The sequence below is a fragment of the Gopherus flavomarginatus genome, chromosome 6 (assembly GCF_025201925.1).
Source record: "Gopherus flavomarginatus isolate rGopFla2 chromosome 6, rGopFla2.mat.asm, whole genome shotgun sequence".
Classification (NCBI taxonomy): domain Eukaryota; kingdom Metazoa; phylum Chordata; order Testudines; family Testudinidae; genus Gopherus; species Gopherus flavomarginatus.
Window position 1 is genome coordinate 63,138,683 of NC_066622.1, and position 20,209 is coordinate 63,158,891.

The window sequence follows — 20,209 nt, forward strand, 5'->3', positions numbered from 1 at the left end:
TCATGGTGAACGGGAGAGGTCCTGGATGACTGGAAAAAGGCCAATATAGTTCCCATCTTTGAAAAAGGGGAGGAGGAGGATCTGGAGAACTACAGGCCAGTCAACCTCACCTCAGTCCCTGGAAAAATCATGGAGTAGGTCCTCAAGGAATCAATTTTTGAAGCACTTAGAGAAGAGGAAAGTGACCAGGAAAAGTCAGCATGGATTCACCAAGGGCAAGTCATGCCTGACTAACCTAATTGCCTTTATATGATGAGATAACTGGCTCTGTGGATGAGGAGAAAGCAGTGGATGTGTTTGTTTATTCCTTGACTTTAGCAGAGCTTTTGATATGGTCTCCCATGGTATTCTTGCCGGCAAGTTAAGGAAGTTTGGGCTGGATGAATGGACTATAAGGTGGATAGAAAGCTGGCTAGATTGTCGGGCTCAACGGGTAGTGATCAATGGCTCCATGTCTAGTTGGCCACCGGTTTCAAGCGGAGTGCCCCAAAGGTCAGTCCTGGGGCCTGTTTTGTTCAGTATCTTCAGTAATGATCTGGAGTGACTGAATGGCTAGGAAGCAGTTCTGCAGAAAAGGACCTAGGGGTTACAGTGGATGAGAAGCTGGGATATAAGTCAATGTGCCGTTGTTGCCAAGAAGGCTAACAGCATTTTGGGCTGTATAAGTAGGGGCATTGCCAGCAGATTGAAGGACGTGATCGTTCCCCTCTATTCAACATTGGTGAGGCCTCATCTGGAGTACTGGGTCCAGTTTTGGGCCGCACGCTACAAGAAGGATGTGGAAAAATTGTAAAGAGTTCAGCGGAGGGCAACAAAAATGGTTATGGGGCTGGAGCACATGACTTATGAGGAGAGGCTGAGGGAACTGAGATTGTTTAGTCTGCAGAAGAGAAGAATGAGGGGAGATTTGATAGCTGCTTTCAACTACCTAAAAGGGGGTTCCAAAGAGGCTGGATCTAGTGGTCGTACCTGATGATAGAAGACGGAGTAATGGGTCTCAAGTTGTAGTGGGGGAGGTTTAGGTTGGATATTAGGAAAATCTTTTTCACTAAGACGGTGGTGAAGCACTGGAATGGGTTACCTAGGGAGGTGGTGGAATCTCCTTCCTTAGAGCTTTTTAAGGTCAGGCTTGACAGAGCCCTGGCTGGAGTGATTTTAGTTAGGAATTGGTCCTGCTTTGACCAGGTGGTTGAACTAGATGACCTCCTGAGGTCCTGTCCAACCCTGATATTCTATGATGATTGGCTCCTCCATCTGTGTTTAATCTCCCTTGTGGAAACAGGGGCAACATTAAGCCTGTGTGGCCAATCAGGGTTAAATTTTTTTGGGGGACAGCATCAGGGGGTGTCATAACATTTTTTCCCAGATCTGGACCTTAGCGTCCAAAATATGAGTGTTAGCATGAAAACCTCCAAGCTTAGTTACCAGCTTGGACCTGGTAAAGCTGCCACCAGCCAGGAATTATACAGTGCCTAGCTCACTGTGGTCTCCCCAAAACCTTCCCTGGGGGACCCCCAGACTCAGATGCCTTGAGTCCTACAACAAAGGGAAATAACCCCCTCCCCTTGTTTCCTGGTTACTTCCTCCCAGGCTCCCCTCCCTGGACGACCCTAGGAGATTCCCTGCTTCGAGTCCTGGAAACACAAGTACCGAGAGAGCTAATCTCTCTCCCCGCCCCTCACCCAGAAGGTATGCAAAGTCAGGCTTAGTAAATCTAACACAAAGATATTTTCCCCCTGACTTCTTCCTCCCACCAATTCCCTGGTGAGCTGCAGACTCAATTCCCTGGAGTCCCCACTAAAGAAAAACTCCAACAGGTCTTAAAAAGAAAGCTTTATAAAAAGAAAGAAAAATACATTAAAAAATAGTCTCTGTATCCAGGTGACACTATACAGGGTCAATTGCTTAAAAGAAAAATGAATAAACAGCCTTATCCAAAAAGAATACAATTTAACACATTCCAGCAACTACACACATGTAAATACAAAAAAACAATATAAACTTATTGTCTTACTATCCTTGTACTTGCAACTTGGAAACAGAAGATTAGAAAGGCAGGAGATAGAAAAATCACTCTCAGAGCCGAGAGGGTCAGACCCAAGACAAAGAACAAAGAACTCACACCCCAAAACTTCCCTTCACCCAGATTTGAAAAAGTCTTGTTTCCTGATTGGTCCTCTGGTCAGGTGTTTCAGGTTACTCCTTTCCAGGTGAAAGAGACATTAACCCTTAGCTATCTGTTTATGACAGGGGGTATCTTTATTTTACCAGAGTGCTCCAAATCACAATCCTCTCTTAACCTTACAGCTGCTACAACTCCCTTATGGGCACTACATTGGGCACGCAATTTACTCATCTTTGCCTCACACTCCTGATGGTCTGCTGCTGCCTTTGCTTCCCTGTTCTCTTCTGCCAAGAAGGGAGTTGCAGCTCTTGCTTCTGCTAACAGTACTTTTGTGTGTGTTAACTCTTCCGTATACTGTTCTGCATTCCTACTTGCCGTGTCTCTCTCCTCTTGTATATCCCTAAGTACAGTCACCATTCTGAGCTTTTCTGCTATCAGGTCACACCTATCTGTCACATTTATTCAAATGCTGTTGTAACTGCTTTTTCTCAAGCTCTAGTTCCTGCCCTCTCTTTACCATTTCAACCATGTCCAGACATGCATAAAATAATGCCAATGCAGCAGCTGCATCCTTTGCTCTACCACGTGGCTTAAAGGTTGTGCAATATTGTTCAAAGCTCAGACTAGTTTCAGTCTGGGGATTCTCACCCTTAAAACACCCCCTTTCCCAAGGGCATTTCCCCTTCTTCATTACCCATCTGTCTAACCTGTTGGTTTTCTCCTGTCTCAAGTGAGCAGCAAAAAGGTCTTTTTCAGCCATTTCTACTTCCTTATTTCACTAATGATCCCCACCAAGAGCTCTTTATAAAACCTTTACTTTTTTAAGGCACTACTCTTAACTCCTTATGTCACAGTTCTACAGGTATTCTAAGCACAATTCTTAACAGAAGGTTAACGAATAGTCTGAGAAAGATCTTGCTAAAAGAGCTTGGTCTGAAAAAGGAAATGAGAGTTTACACAGGTCTGTGCCTCAGTTTCCCTACTCCACAGCAACTGCTCAACAATTAACGTGATTAGGGTCACATGCTGTCCACATATCTCCACAGATTTGACCATTACTTTGGGATATTCTCATTTATTCAGGTTACTCTTTTTGGGGGGGGGGGGGAGCGTGTCTGTAATTCTATTAATGTACTGCTTGTGTCACTTGTATTTTCATATGGAGTTCTACTTCTCCTTGCTGCAGGTCCCCTCCCAATGGAGCTATCCTGCAGGACCTAGGTTCTCTAAGGCTGGGCTCCTCCAGCCCCAGAACCGGATGAACACACCCACACATACATTAACAGAGCAAGTCTGAGCAGACCAGGTCAATCAGCACTTTAAAGCTGACCCCTTATGTGTCTCTGGACTCACTGGGCTGGATGAAGCAGCACTTTCAAGTTGCCCTCCTTATGTGCCCGTGGGCTTCATGGATTGTGTCAAGCAACACTTTCAAGCTGTCACCCTTAGGCATCCCAGATTCAGCACGTTCTGGCAGTAACCTACTTGATGAGCAAACCCCACAGTATTTTGGGCACTGCAGGGATCTTTAGCTTAGGTAAAAGAAGCATTGCTGTAGAGTAGATCTGCCAACATGAAATAGCCATACATAGATCAGTTCTCCAAGGAACAGCAGGGCTATTGTTGCTCAACAGTGAATAGAATAAGACTATATCTACACAACACAGCTTTTATCAATATGTGTGCTGCAGCCGTGCCACTAAAAATTTTGCAGTGTAGCCACTGTTTGTCGGCTCTCCTGCCGACAAAAAACTTCCACCCCCAATGAGCAACGTTTGCGTTGTCAGCAGGAGAGCGCTACACTGTTCACACTGGCGCTTGTGGGCGGAGGTTAAGACCTCTGAAAGACAAAAGTTTTGTTGTTCAATTGCCAGCGTAGACATAGCCTAAGCATGATGGAACTTCCTGTTTTCCCACTTCAATCTCTACCGTTTTAGGTAACGGGTTTTCAGCTTGCTTCGTCAGCTCCTAGAAAGCTTTTAGATGGAAACACATTCCTCTTCCATGAACACAAGCATTTCCCAGAACCAAGTTAATCATTTGTGGAACTTGGAGCTTCCTTCAGACGGTGGCATTCTTTTAATTTTCAGACTTTAGTCTATCCCTGTCAAAGACACGTGCTTGCATGTTATCCTATAGATTGTCCTCCATACCAAAAGAGCAGTTGAGGCATCCTGGTTCCTGCAGAAACTCTGTGCTTAATGAAAAGACACCAATTCTCAAACTGTTTATTTAGGATGTTTTAACAAGTTTTACAAATTCTTCTATGTAAATGTCTGAACAAGACAATCATCACTACTGTTAGTTTTCATTTAGAGATATTCTGATAGTCATCAGATCTTTGTTTTATAGGGTGTTATAGGGTGATTATGACGTGAAAGGGTTTGTCAGATGTTATGTTTTCTATGTGGTGTTAGCTTACCATTAGCCTTTCTCTCAGCTTGAACAACAGCCTAGCCAGTAAATGTGTGCTTTCTTCCCTTCCCATTGATAATATCTTGTTTAGCTTTTAAGCCCTTCAAGGCAGGGCCCCTTGACTTTGTCTGCTGAGCATCACGTATACCTCAGGTGCTCTGTGAGTACTAACCTTTTTCACTTCAGTGTCCATGGCACCCATTTTCTTACTCTGTTTCAGCTTCTGTCATCACTAGTCATGTTCTACTGTTGTACAAAAAGGGCCCTACGCAGCAGGAGAGGGTTCTGTGTTTGCGTGGCCTGATGAGGGGAAGATGCTAGCTTCCCAGTGGGGATGCTGTTCAAAGCAAGGCTGACCTGCTGTGCAGGACTGAAAGTATTGTATATGTGTGATGACACAGGTTCTGCCAACTGGAGTGAGGAGGGAGCACCACTCCTGACTTTGAGTCTTGTCTCTCCACAATTTCCATGGCCGTTCAGGAGTTGTAGGAGCTCCTGTGGGCTGAACAATCGAGGGCTGGAGGAATGGTGAGTGACTCCCTGCATGGTCTGCATTGGGGAGCTGGTGTGGTGATGGGAGACCATACATTCTGGGGCAAACGCTCTAGCATTTTAAATGCAAAATAGATATTTAGTGGGTGGCATTTATTTTGGTGGTGACTAGGGGAGAGGGATCACAGTGGGATTCCTGCTCCCTTAGGCTGGTGGTAGGAAGCTTTTGACCCACCCTGAAATGATAGCATGGGATTGCCTGCTGCACAGCCTCACTTTTTCAGGTGGAGAGAGGCATCAACACTTCTGGGCTTCTGGGTAGATGAGGGGATGTTGACTGTGTGGCCCCTTTGTTTGAAAATCAGGATGCACCACTGCCTCTACAACATCAGTCCCTGGAGCTGGGCTCTCTTGTCTGTGAGCAGAGGAGGGGAAGAGGTGGAGATATAACTGGCAGCTGCTTAAACTTCCATAGCTACTACTGCCGAAGCATCCACCTCACCCTCCTTGGCCCAGGGAAGAGTCTGTCTGCTTAACCAGGGAGGCCCACAGTTTTGTTGCAGACAGCTGTTGAGGCTTGAGCTTTAAACGTGCCTGATGGCAAAAGTCTTCTGAAGCAGAAATGACAGATTTGCATTTGGATTAAGCCCTTTAACTTGTTGGCTGGCCTTATTCCTGAGTAGAAGAAACTGAAGGACCATGAGGTTTCCTGTACACCGACCTTCATTCAGAATGACCTGTTTGGAATAGCGGACATGGGCTGCTTCCAGAAAAGGCAACATTCCTGCTCATGCATGCACATGGACTGCTTGGAGTTAGGATGCCTGCGACTGTTGCCTGCTGTAGTGTATTTGTGTATATCATATATTACAAACAATCACATCTGTAAAACATCATTGAAGCATTAAGCACAACATTGTGAGGTCTCTACAGACAGATCAGAGTAGTAGTAGGAGGAGGTGTTCCCATTTCACAGACTCTGGCTGTGACTTGTCCAAAGCCACCCAGTGAGTCAGCAGGAGGAAGGATTAGAATTTGAGAGTTCCTTGCTCCGCCCACTTCTTGCTCTTTGCTCAACTTTAACTTCATGTTTTAGAGCTCCTGGCCACGCCAGTGTCTCTCTTTAAATGTCTGAGAAGTCCTTTACAAGCAGCTCTTCTGCTTGTGCTTTCTGGTACACTGTTGTCAATGAAATACATTCCATCCATAAGCCGTTAAGATCAGGATTGAAATGGATCAACTATCAGCAGCACACTGGCATTAGAACCTTCATTAGGATATCAGTCCAGAGGTTTCTGCTTCCCATTTCTTACTTGGAACAGTTTTGAGGGCAGCCGTATGCAATTTGTACTCCCTACAAATTACAAAGGAAAGATATGCACAGCACTATTTACAATAATTAGGAAGAGGCCTTCCTCTATGGAGGCCACAATGCTGATTGGGGCTTTCAGGGCACTACGATGATACAAATGATTCATGTTGGAAGGAATAAGTAGCAGTGAGTTATGGTATGTCTACGCTATGAAATTAGTTTGATTTTATAGAAGTCAACTGCGTATGTCTACACTAGCTATCCCACAGTTCCCGCAGTCTCCACCGCCCATTGGAATTCTGGGTTAAGCTCCCAGTGCATGATGGGGCAGAAACATTGTTGCGGGTGGTTTTGGGTACATGTCATCAGTAGCCCCTCCCTCCATGAAAACAACAGCAGACAATCGTTTTGCGCCTTTTTTCCCGCAGAGACGCCATACTACAGCAAGCATGCAGCCCTCTCAGCTCGCCAACACCGCTGCTATGTCATGTCCTGGGTGCTTCCTGGGTGCTGCTGGCAGCAGACGATGCAATAGAATTGCAAACCATCATCATCGTCATACACCACTTCAGCTGCAACTCTGCTTTCCTGCTCTCCTTCAGACGCTATACCACAGCAAGCATGCAGCCCGCTCAGCTCAGTTCACCGACAGCGCTGCTGTTGTGTCCTGAGTGCTGCTGGCAGCAGACGATGCAGTAGGACTGCAAACAATCATCATCATCATACACCGCTTCTGCTGCAACTCTGCTCTGCTGATATTGCCTCAACAGCAAATTTCTCCATGTTGTCTGTCGTGGGCTCCCGGGTCCCCAGGAAATGTGCGCGGTGCTGACTGTCATCCTCCACCACTTCCACTGCAGCTCTGCTCTCCTGGTGCCATGAATTCACCTCGCAGGTCCTCTCGTCATTCGGTATAAATATCTATTCTCATGGCATCTGTTGTCAACCACAGATTCCTCTGTAACTCTGCTTTCCTGCTCTTCCTTCAGACCCCATACATGGAAGCATGGAGCCTGCTCAGCTCACCGCTGCTGTTGTGAGCATTGTAAACACCTCCCACATTATCCTGCAGAATATGCAGAACCAGAACCTGCAAAAGCAGACGAGGAGGTGACGACAGTGCGATCACAGTAGTGATGAGGACATGGACACAGACTTCTCTCAAAGCACTGGCCTTGGCAGTTTGGACATCATGATTGTAATGGAGCAGGTTCATGCCATGGAACGCCAATTTTGGTCCTGGAAACAAGCACAGACTGGTGGGACTGCATAGTGTTGCAGGTCTGGGATGATTCCCAGTGGGTGCGAAACTTTCGCCTGCACAAGGGCACTTTCATGGAACTTTGTGACTTGCTTTCCCCTGCCCTGAAGCACAAGAATACCAAGGTGAGAGCAGCCCTCACAGTTGAGAAGCAGGTGGCAATTTGGTGTGGGTAAATCTATTGTGGGGGCTGCTGTGGTCCAAGTAGCCAAAGCAATCACTGAGCTGCTGCTATCAAGGGTAGTGACTCTGAGAAATGTGCAGCTCATAGTGGATGGCTTTGCTGTAATGGAATTCCCTAACTGTGGTGGGCTGGTAGATGGAACCTATATCCCTATCTTGGGACTGGACAGCCTTGGCAGCCAGTACATTAAACCACAAGGGGTACTTTTCAATGATGCTGCAAGCACTGGTGGATCCCAAGGTACGTTTCACCAACATCAACATGAGATGGCCAGGAAGGGTACATGACATTCGCATCTTCAAGAACTCTGATCTGTTTGAACAGCTGCAGGAAGGGACTTACTTTCCAGACCAGAAAATAACTGTTGGGGACGTTGAAGTGCCTATAGTTATCTTTTGGGGACCCAGCCTACCCCTTAATACCATGGCTCGTGAAGCCATACACAGGCACCCTGGACAGTAGTAAGGAGCTGTTCAACTATAGGCTGAGCAAGTGCAGAATGTTGGTAGAACGTTGTGGAAGTAGAGAAAGAACTGACAGGGATTTGAAGGGGATTTCAATGCAAACAGTCCTCTCTGTGAGCAAGAGTCAGGCTAGCTGTAATCCTAACAACACAAGATTTGTAGAAGCGAGGATTGTGTGAGGTGAGTGGGAAAGAACTGTGTGAGAAGTTGTTGCGACCTTGTGTTAGATAAGTATGGAATGTAGATTATAGTCTAAATAGAGGTGAGAAAAATAAGATATCAGGATGACCTATGTATAAACAAAATGCAGCTGTTGCTTATTATTGTTTGTAATCAAAGGTATAAATGCTTGCTGTAATTGTTTACCTTTAGTGAGACCTGCCTAGGTGGGGGAAACCCTGTGTCCTAATGCACTCTCTCCCTCCATGCAATTGCTAGAGAATAAAGTATGATTTGCTGCACCCAACCTGAGAGCGAGAAATCAGTTTTCTCTGACAGTGTGCATTTGGACATTTAGAAGTGCACTGGTGCAGTTTCCTGACTCGGATAGACCTCACTGAAACCAATATTCCAATTCTTATTGCCGCTTGCTGTGTGCTCCACAATCTGTGTGAGAGAGGGGAACATTTATGGTGGGGTGGAAGGTTGAGGCAAATTGCCTGGCCACTGATTACACACAGCCAGATACCAGGGCGATTAGAAGAGCTAACAGGACACGCTGCGCATCGGAGAAGCTTTGAAAACCAGCTTCGTGACTGGCCAGGTTACGGTGTGAGAATTCTGGTTTTCTCCTTGATGAAACCCTTGGTGAAACTCCTTGATGAACCCTTGGTTCACTCTACTTCCCTGTAAGCCAGCTGCCTCCCCCCTTCGATCGCCTCTTGCAGAGGCAATAAAGTCATTATTGTTTCAAAATCATGCTTTCATCACGCAAATAGGGGGATAACTGCCAAAGTAGCCTGGGTGGGGTGGGGGAGGAGGGTAGGAGGGAAGGACAAGGCCACACTGCACTTCAAAACTTATTGAATGTCAGCCTTCTGCTGCTTGGGCAGTCCTCTGAGGTGAAGTGGTTGAGTGCCTGGAACTCCCCCACCCCGCATTCTTGGGCATCTGGGTGAGGAGGCTATGGAACTTGGGGAGGAGGGCAGGCAGTTACACAGGGGCTGCAGTGGAGGTCTGTGCTCCTGCTGCATTTCCTGCAGCTCCACCAGGTGCCGGAGCATATCAGTTTGATCCCCCAGTAGCCTCAGCATTGCATCCTGTCTCCTCTCATCACGCTGCCACCACCTTTCCTCTTGCTTGTCCTTCCTGTCCTTGCGTTCATTTTCTGCTTTCCTGGAATTTGACATTGTTTGCCTCCCTGCATTCTGCTGAGTTCTTTCAGTGCGGAAGGACTGCATGAGCTCAGAGAACACTTCATCACAAGTGCGTTGTTTTTTGCCGCCTTATCTGCGCTAGCCTCTGGGATGGAGATGATGGGGGGAGCGTTGAAACATTTGCAGCTGCGGGAGGGGGAAAAAAAAGGGAGAGTAGTATTTAAAAAGACATATTTTAGAGAACAATGGGTGGACTCTTTCACAGTGAACCAAACTGTTAACATTACATAGCACATATGCTTTTGGTACAAGGTCGCATTTTGCCTCTTATATTGAGGGCCTGCTGGTTTGGTGTGAGAGATCACACACAGAGGGCCGGGCAACAGAATTCGGCCTGCGGGCAGCCATGGTAAGCCGCAGTCTTTCAGCTTCTTCAAACTTTATAACGTGGGAATGGTTTCAAACAGCAGTCTTCAGAGCAAATTAATCATTAAACAAGCTTGCTTTTAAACCATGCATTATATTTACAAAGGTACACTCACCAGAGGTGCCTTCTCCGGCTTCATGGTCCCTGAGCCCGGGTTGGAAGGGTATTGGCTCCTGGGTGATAAACAGTTCCTGGTTGTCGGAGAGAATGGTTTCTCCGCTTGTGTGCTATCCCCCTCCATCTTCTCATCTTCCTCATCCCCAAAATCCTTATTCCTGTTGCGTGAGACTCCCCGCTTGCAGGTGTCCATGGACAGGGGTGGGGTAGTGGTGGAGGCCTGCCCTAGAATTGCATGCAGCTCATTGTAGAAGCGGCATGTCTAAGGCTCTGACCTGGAGCAGCCATTTGCCTCTTTGGCTTTTTGGTAGGCTTGTCTGAGCTCCTTAATTTTCATGCTGCACTGCTGCGGGTCCTTGTTGTAGCCTCTGTCCATCATGCCCTTAGCGATTTTTTTCAAATATTTTGGCATTTCGTCTTTTGGAATGGAGTTCTGTTAGCATGGATTCGTCTCCCTAAACAGCAGTCAGATCCAGTACCTCCCATTTGATCCATGCTAGAGCTCTTTTGCAGTTCTGGAACTGCATGGTCACCCATGCTGATCAGTTTGCCGTGCTGGCCAAACAGGAAATTTAAATTAAATTCCTGGAGCTTTTTCCTGTCTACTTCGCCAGTGCTTCTGAGTTGAGAGTGCTGTCCAGAGTGATCAAAATGGAGCACTCTGGGATAGCTCCTGGAGGCCAATACCGTGGAATTGCATCCACACTACCTGAGATTCAACCAGTACTGCTTTGTCACTTTATCAGCCTGCAAAAGGTGCCATGGGTGGGGACGCTACTTCCCTTTCCTGTAGCTCACAGATGTATCACACTAGTCTGCTCCCTTAAAGCTCTCTCAGCTGACCCTATATTCCTGTGCCTTTATTGACTAATGGACGTGCCATTTCCTGTGAGTGTGTGCCTTTCTTAGAGAGAGTGCACTGTTTCTGAGATTTTTCCCAGCAGCCAGCTCTCACAGTCAGTCTGTCTGTCTCTTTCTCGTGTGTGCTCGCGCACACGCGCATGCACACACACACTCTTTCAGAGTGTTATTTTAGTATTTTGACTGGTCTATGCATTTCATAATTTTTATTTCTTACACTTAAATTTAATTATTTGAGTAGTGAGTTCTAAAATGCCTAATCTGTCCTGGCTGGAGTAATTATCCCTATGGTAACTTTAAAAAAATATATATTGTATCTAGGTTTTTGTTTCTACTGGTGGTGCACATCCGCACATATTGCGGTGCATGTAACAAAATTTATGCCACACATGGATGGAAATTAGAGGGAACATTGTGCCTGGGCCGTCACTAGCCTCAGTGCGGCTCCACACCCAGCCCTGTGACAGCCCCCGGATGCTGGTTGGGGCTCTGTTCCTGGCCTGGGGCCAAGGCCGGGAATGGAACTGCACCTGGCCGCAGGCTTTGCTGTCGGCCCCTACTGCAGTCTGGCTGCAGTTCTGCCCCAGCCTCTGTCCCACTCCTGGCCTCAGACCCACCTCCAGCTGTGGCCCCAGCCTATGCCCCTCCACCCTTGTCCACCCCAGTCCCCCAGCTGTGGTCCTGCTCCTGGCCCCAGCTCCAGGATGGTCAAGGGGAGGGAGGCTGCAACCCTCAAGTTTGGGGACCACTGATCTTAATCAAATCTTCTAGAAGATAGCTCTAAGAAATTAGTCAAAGTCTGGAAAACCTGACTTATCATGAGAGTGAAGAAGGTCAAATTTCTCTTAGCCATCCAGAAGGGTTCTGTGGATTGATGAGAAGGTTGGTTATGGCCTGTGCATACCTACCTGGGGAAGAGGTTTCTGATATTGAAGGGGTCTTTAACCTATTGGACAAAGGCAGAAAGATCCAGTGGCAGGCAGTTGAAGACCAGTTGAGACTAGAAATAAGTTGCAATTTTTTAATATTGAAAGGAATCACTGCAATAACTTATCTGGGGACGTGGTAGAGTCTCCATCACTTGTAGTCTTTAAATCAAGAGTGAATGTTTACTATTAAGATACATTACAGTTCAACCAGAAGTTATGGACTTGAGGCACGCATTACTGGGTGAGGTTCTGTAGTGGTCTGGAGCTCAAAGTGATCATAACGATTGCTTCTGACCATAAAATCTGACAACCACATCCAGTTCCTCCTGAGGTGTATAACTGCAGCATGAGGGGGGCATGAATGAGGACCAGTTGTTAGGGGAGGATGCTCCCTGTACCCAGCAAGGCCTGTCCCCCCAATGGCCTTCAACACCCCTTCCAAGGGCATTGGCATTAAAAGAGATACCAAAACAACACTAATGTTCTTATAAGGAGCATGAAAGGGAACTTTAGCACCACACTTCCTTGATGTGCACTGTTGGGGATTTGGGAGCGAAGCTCCTCCATTCTGGGATGGCACGAGCACAATGAAACGCTGTTTGCAAGGTGCTTGCAACCATAACTCCACCTTTAAGGCTTTTTGCATGTCATTTAAACCTCTGAGTTCATTATTTATAGCTTTGCCAAACTTTAAATTGACATTTTTCACATTTGGTCTCTGCATCAACGTGAAGAACTTTGGAAAGTTTGAGCAAAAACAGTGCAACAGTTTCTGAGAATAGGGTGGCCAGATAGCAAGACACAGCCCTTAATATCAGTACAGCCCCAGTAAAATCAGGGCATCTGGTCAGACTATTTGTGACTAAGGTTAGGGAAAAAATGGTCATTTTCCCAACATTAAAAATTTTCTAACCATTTCTTTGAAAAATGTTTTGCAGGGTTTGAAGCTGGGAACTCAGCATTTTGCAGGGGGTTGTCCTGGGGTTAGAGATGTGCCTTTTGCTGTCCCCATGAAAATCCACATAGATTTGTCCAAAAATCCCCACTTATATATGGTTTCAGAGTAGCAGCCGTGTTAGTCTGTATCCACAAAAAGAACAGGAGTACTTGTGGCACCTTACAGACTAACAAATGTATTTGAGCATAAGCTTTCATGGGCTACAGCCCACTTTTTCGGTTGCATAGAATGGAACACACACCCACACCATGAAAAGGTGGGAGTTGGCTTTCAACTCTGAGAAGCCAATTAAGTAAGAGGAAAAACACTTTTGAAGTGATGATCAAGATAGCCCAGTACGGAGAGTTTGATAAGAAATGTGAGAATACTTACAAGGGGAGAGAGATTCAGTGTTTATAATGGCTGAGCCATTCCCAGTCCCTATTTAAGCCTAAATTGATTGTATCTAGTTTGCATATCAATTCCAGCTCAGTAGTTTCTCGTTGGAGTGTGTTTTTGAAGCTTTTCTGTTGCAAAATTGCCATCCACAGGTCTGTCATTGAATGACCAGACAGGTTAAAGTGTTCTCCTACTGGTTTTTGAGTGGCTTATTAGAGGATTGCTGGCTGTTAAAATCTCTGGATGTTCTACTTGTAATGAGCATGTTCCATCTCCACAGAATTCCAGTGTCCCAACTGTGCTGAGAATGCTCCAGCCCCACACAGTCCCCCAGTAGTAGTCACAGAGCTAAAGCTCTATACGAGAGAGAGTCTTCCACCAGCCTCTCCAACTTTGGCTAAGTAAAGAGTGTGCTGGCATGAGAGCCAGTAGGAGACCTTCCCCTGACTGGTGTTAATAAACCAGTTTACCTTTTTCTTACTTAAGCTGTGGGCTTGGCTACACTCGAAACTCCAAAGCGCTGCCACAGGAGCGCTCCTGCAGCAGCGCTTTGAAGTGCGAGTGTGGTTGCGGCACCAGCACTGGGAGAGAGCTCTCCCAGCACTGCAGGTACTCCACCTCCCCATGGGGATTAGCTTGCAGCGCTGGAAGCTGCGCTCCCAGCGCTGGGGCACTGTTTACACTGGTGCTTTGCAGCGCTGTAACTTGCTGCGGTCAGGGGTGTTTTTTTTTTTCCACACCCCTGAGCAAGAAAGTTGCAGCACTGTAAAGCGCCAGTGTAACCAAGGCCTAAGTCTACACTGCCTCTTTGACAAAAGTTTTAGCATTATTCAGGGGTGCAAAAAAACACACCTGAGCAACAAAAGTTTTAGCACTGAAAAGCGCCAGCATAGACGGTGCTTTATCACCGGGAGCCATGCCCCTGGCAATAAAGCTACCACCACTCATTTGGGGTGTTGTTTTTTATTGCTAGGAGAGCTCTCCCCCATCAATAAAGCGTGTCTACACTGCCACGTCACAGCGCTGCCACGGCCACCCTGTAACATGGCTAGTGTAGACATACGCTTAGCAAGGCCTCACACCTCAGTTTTAGGAGGCAGGCAATTATCTTATCTTATCTTGTACCAGAAATGCAAACTGGTCAAGTCCTTTTGTGTCCCCTCAAGTGTGTTTTTCACACAGAGGATAGTGTCCTTAGCTGATGTAGCAGAGATCTTTGCTGTAGGTAGGTGTGTAGGCCATGTGAGTAAAGCCTGCTGATATCTCAGGTGGGGTTAGGGTGGTTTCATATGATAGCTTTTTAAAACTGAAAAAATCCAGGAAATTACCTTTTTTTGTTTTTGTTTTTTTAAGGTAAAAACATTAAGTGCTCAGACAAGTAGTCAGAAGTTAGGAGATGCTATAATTAAGGATACTTGTGTAGACTTAATTTGGACCACTTGAATGTATACATTATGACTTGTAATAGTTTGATCACCTGCTCCTTGTTCTAAAAGATGCTGTCTTATCTGGCACACACAGGAGGCTGCAGGTGGTAAAAAAGGGAAGTATGTTCTCTTATGTTTAAAAGCATGAGGCAGGACTAGCGAGAGCTGGGACTTGTGCCTGGTTCGGCCATAGACTCCTGGGTGACACTAAGCAAAACAGTAGCAGAATGCACGTTCACAGGTGGGACGATGCTGGGTAACCTCTATCATTCTCCAGTCTGGCATTTCCAGCACTAACATTCTTTTCCCAGAACTTTTTGTACGTATCAAATCTATTGGAGGGCTTTTAACCCAGTCTGTCACTTTGGAACCCAGTTCTCGCATTGTTTAATTCCTACCTCACTTTGCACTTGTGGCTGTAGAATGTGTCAGAGTTGCTGGTAGTTATCCCCATGCCTCAAGCTTCCTCTCTGCTAGCTGGATATGCCACGGATCCCAGGCTTATTTGCTAATCACGCCTGGTGCAGCTGAGGACTTTTCACTGAACAAGACATGGTTGAGAGTGGTCTAGTGGGCTTAGACTCAGCTGGGACTTCTGGAACTGTAGTTCTGGCTCTGCCACTGACTCACTGGGTGACCTTGGATAAATCATTTAAGCCCTGTCAAGCCATTAGTAAGGTGGGGATAATATTCCACAGAGTGCTTAGGGTGGGTTAATTTTTGTAAGATGCTTCAAAGCCATAGAAATACACTGCATAGTCATAATTCGGTAGGTCTGTCCCCCTACAGGTGAGCTGTGTGAGTGGTGGATATATGGGCCAAATGCAATCTAGAGAGCTCAGCTCTGTGGATTGTGGTCCCTTCCTCTATAGTTCGTAGATGATTCCCTGAAGACTGTGTCCCACTATACAGCACCCATCTTCATCTGAGCACTGCATGGTGGATGTGCTGTATCAGTGAGACGTGCCCACATATTTAAGTACAAGAGTAGCCACAATTTGCTCTAGCTTATGCAAATTAAGGGTGGACCTCTGATGCCCGGAAGTTAGCAGCACAGCCCTTGGTTGGGCAAAGCATGGCACCCAATCCTAGAGTGCATGTTTAAACGATCTTTAAATTACAATTTCTCTCACATTGCTACAAGATTGAGGTTAAATAGTTTGGCCTTGCTGCTGCTAAGGCTTTCTTGTGCGGCGAAACTAAGATGTTAGTTTCCACACTCCGTAGTTCATATCCTCTACCTGTTCTGCTGGTGTTGACGTACCTGCTGTATAAAGTGTGCACAGCGGAAGAAAGTCTGCTGCACTTGGCTGGTCTGTGCTGGATAGTCTCTTTCCTGAGCAGGGGGTGGAACAGACTCTTTTTTAAATCTTGAGTGCCACCCTTGTGTCTACCAGGTTTGGCACATGGGAGTCAGGATCAGAGCACTTCTTCTGGGGCTCCGTCTCAGCATTAATTTGTAGTTAATCTTCATGGGCACAAGAAATTCATTAGTTTAGTTTAAGAATTTCTCTCCCTTGGCTGTATTTAATAACCAGATCATTCTGTGGAGATCCTGGTTAGTAAGTACGGGGAAACCCCGCTATAATGCTCCCCGCAATAACGCGAATTCGGCTATAACATGATTGTAAGGTGGCTCCGGCCACCCCAGGCCAAAAAAAAAAAAAAAAAAAAAGGCGGCTGGAGCACTGCGGAAACACAAAAAAGAAAAGAAGAAAAAAAAACAGAGCACCACTGAAGCACAAAATAAATAAATAAATACAGCGGCTGGAGCGCCACAGAAGCGCAAAAGAGAGGAGAAAAAAAAAAGAAAAAAACCGCCAGAGCGCTGCTGAAGCACAAAAAAAAAAAAAAGAAGGGGGAAAAAAAAGACTGGAGTGCCCCCGAAGGGGGGGAGGAAAAAAAATCGAAAAATGGAATGTGCCTTCTCCACTGCCTCTTCCCCCCCCACCTCCGCTTCCCCTTTTGATAAGAGCCGTTCTCCCCAGGTGCTCTCGATCTTCCTCTGCTCCTTGCACATCTCCCCTGCTCTCCCCAAGAGTTTCCCTCTCTCACTGCGTGGCTGAGAGCCCCCGCTGCTGGAGCTGCACCCTTTCAGTTACTGTTATGGGCAGTTCGCAAATGAAAGTTTTCTGCCCAAGAGAAATCAACCGGCTTGAAACTGACCAGCTTGAAATGGTAAACCCCGCTATACTGCGACCCCGCATTTAGCACGATTCAATTTTTTGGACCCCAATCATCGTGTTATAGCGAGGTTTCACTGTAGCGCTAGAATGGTTAGTAAATCGCACTAGAATCAGAATAGTAGGCTTGGAATCTCTTTAGGGGCATTAGTGACGCACATCACTGCCTGGCTCGAACTCCTGAGGTTTCCTTCTTAAATGCAGTGCTTCCTGAATAAACAATGCTGAGATTCTAACAATGTCCTCCTAGTGTCTTCTATGTTCAGGAGTTCTATCGGAATGCCTTACCATACAGACATGTTAGTCTATAAGGTGCCACAGGATTCTTTGCTGCTTTTAGACATGTTAGTCTATAAGCCTTATAGACATGTTAGTCTATAAGGTGCCACAGGATTCTTTGCTGCTTTTACAGATCCAGTCTAACACGGCTACCCCTCTGATACTTGCGATACAGAATACATTTTACCACTGCTAGGTGTTAGTTGCCGTAGACTTTGTAGAACAGGGCAATCCTGTCTGGATGACACGTTCAGAGTATTTCCAATATAGGCATTTCCTACTGAGCATGGATGAGGGTCTACCATGGTAGCTGGAATTGGTCATCCAGTTCATACTGCAAAAATGCCGGTTATTTCTCTGAGTGCTGTCTGCCTGTGTTCAAGGCAAGTATGCTTTACAGTAGGCTGTGTCTCCTGCTTTATGGCTACAGCTATAACCATTTTCCTTCAGATACGGTGGGGTCTTGGAAAGGGTTGAAACAGATTTAGAAGTAATGCATATTTCAGAGATGCTTAGTCAGAGATTGGATTAAGGTTGGTAGATAATAATAATAATAATAATTGGAGATATACCTTGAACTGGAAGGGACCTTCAAAGGTCATTGAGTCCAGCCCCCTGCCTTCACTAGCAGGACCAAGTACTGATTTTTGCCCCAGATCCCTAAGTGGCCCCCTCAAGGATTGAACTCACAATCCTGGGTTTTAGCAGGCTAATGCTCAAACCGCTGAGCTATCCCTCCCCCACACTAGGCATCTCCTGGTGTCCTTTCCAACCTGATATAAGGGATGTCCAATTTTACTGCTGTTAGCTTCTGTCAGAGAATACAAAACAGCAGGAGTTTTCACCTGAAGGGGAACAGATAGGCCAAATTTGTCAGAATTCTGCATCTGGGAAGTGAGACCCTGGTGGCTGGACTGTCAAATCCCCAGAATCTGTCAGTCGTAGGGGGACACTTCAAAACTATTACCCTCGAAGATCTTTAAGAACACTTGCTAGTGGGAGTGCTTATTATAAATCAGTGTTTACTTCTAGCCAGAGAAGTGGGGGGAGTTCCATGTCTGAATATTTGGAAGAGGCAAAAATAAGTTGCTGAGGCCGGAGATGGAGTATGTATGCACTTTTGTAATAACTAGTCAGTGAAAATACCAGTGCAAACCTCTGAAGTTTTTCAGGGTGCTAGAATCACCAGCACATCCTTTCATGGTGCAGGGGAGACAGTTTTTAGTCTGTGTGTTCCCGTTTTTGGACGGGAAGTGGAATCCCCAAGCAGCTCCTCTGTGAGCATGGGGCAGGGAATTGTGCTGTTAGCTACCAGCTGTCTTGACTCCCCTTTTCTAACGTTTTCTTCTCAGTCTGCTAGCTTGTTAGGAAACAGTACCTGGTTATCTGGCTTGAGGGTGAATTTAGCCTAACCTAGAATTCCTTCTGTGCCTCCTTGAAACTGGCTATTTGGTTTGCTAGAGTAGAGGAGATGAACTATATCGCATGAAGAGAGAAAGCTGCAGTTCCTGTGGGTCAGATTATTTCTTCCCAGACTGGGAAGTCGTGTGTTGCTTGTTTCTGTCTTCCCCTCCCTCTGTTGCAAACTGCTCTTACTCACTGGATCAGATAATTTAACATGCTTTCTGAGGGCTTTAGATGTAACTAAAGGTGTGGGGATTCTTTTTAACCTGATTTAGTTAATTCAGTGCCAAAGGCTGGGTGAACATTGATTTTGGTTTAAACTAGGTTTATTTGTGTTTAACCAAAGTCTATTAGGAACAAGTTTTGGTTAGACTAAAATAAGCCATAGTTAAACCAAAATTGGTGTCCACACAGCATCCCATTTATGTGGACAAAGCCTGTGATGCATGATCCATACCAGGTGTCTGTCTCAGCTCTACTACTTCATTAGCAGTGGTTCATGAGTCCCCAGCCACTCCATTCTCCCCTCCCAGTATAGGTCTGTCATCCACATACTGTAAGAGTTTTCATGCTTACAATACAATCTCCTTGACTGTAGTTTTTGTTTGAATTTCTCAGTCTTCTCCCATCCTCTTTTTAAGATGAAACATGCCCAAGAGCCAGGGATGATGCTTGACAGCCAGCATGTAAATGATGGCAGCTGCCCTTTGTGACTTGAGCCCAGGAGGGGGTTGGTGCCAGGAGACACCTTCTGCCTGGGAAACTGGACAAAGGCTGGAGGAGAGGTCAGGGGTGTGGCTGGGTGAGGCAGCAAGAAGGGGTTTTCAGTTTGGAGCTTGCTGGGGAGATGGGGGGAGGGATCCTGTTTTCTCTGTCTACAAGCTCTGTTTTAGACCGTGTTCCTGTTGTCTAATAAACCTTCTGTTTTACTGGCTGGCTGAGAGTCACAGTGAATTGCAGGAAGTGGGGGGTGCAGGGCCCTGACTCCCCCACACTCTGTGACACACTGCCTGGACACAGTGGGTTATGTTGGATCCTGTCTGATCTTCAAGAGTACCCATCACCGTAGTATAGTATCTGCAGTCTGTGTGTACTGGAGAAACTGTAACTGGTACTTTTGGTGTTCTCACTCTTCATGTGCTATGTGTTTCTTGGTCCCTTTCATACTCTGATTCAAAAGCACCCAAATGCCATCCAAGGCTATCGTTTGGCAATGCTGACTAATGCTAGTAGCTGCAACACAGAGGGAAAGGAAAGGAGATAACTTCTCTTTCTCAAATACAGGAAAATCTATCCTGTCATTAAACCAGGTTACTTTGGGGAAAGAGATGAAAAGGCTAATGTGTGTATGGCTAAGAGTGGAAGGTGGGCTGTAGGTCACTTCCATGTGTACAGTCTTTGAGCAGAGTCTCCTTGCTGAGATTGAGTTAATGTCTACTGATGTCAATATGAGCACAGCCAGCATTCTGCCAGTGACTTTGTCCCACAGTCATCTTGAGTGATGCAGTCCTTCCCAGATGGGCTATCTTGATTCCTTGCAGCATGTAGTGATTGTTTAAAAAAATTCTGTCCTAACCCTCCCTGAGTAGCTTTGATCTGGAAGCTGTGCTAAACAAAAGTAAGTGTGTGTATATTTTAAGTAGTTTAAAAGTAACCTGTATCCAATGGAGATTTTTT

At 46.1% G+C, this 20,209-nt stretch overlaps 1 protein-coding gene across 4 annotated transcripts in view; it reads left to right on the forward strand.

The window, feature by feature from the left end:
- The window catches only part of IP6K1 (inositol hexakisphosphate kinase 1), an 85,337-nt gene that overhangs the window by 37,813 nt on the left and 27,315 nt on the right, over positions 1 to 20,209 (forward strand). The window contains exon 3 of one of the 4 annotated variants that reach the window (XM_050960225.1): positions 4,942 to 5,068. The exons of the other annotated variants lie outside the window; for them this stretch is intronic. The gene's annotated coding sequence lies outside the window, so the exon portion shown is untranslated. The remainder of the gene's footprint in view (positions 1 to 4,941; positions 5,069 to 20,209) is intronic. 4 annotated transcript variants of the gene reach the window in all.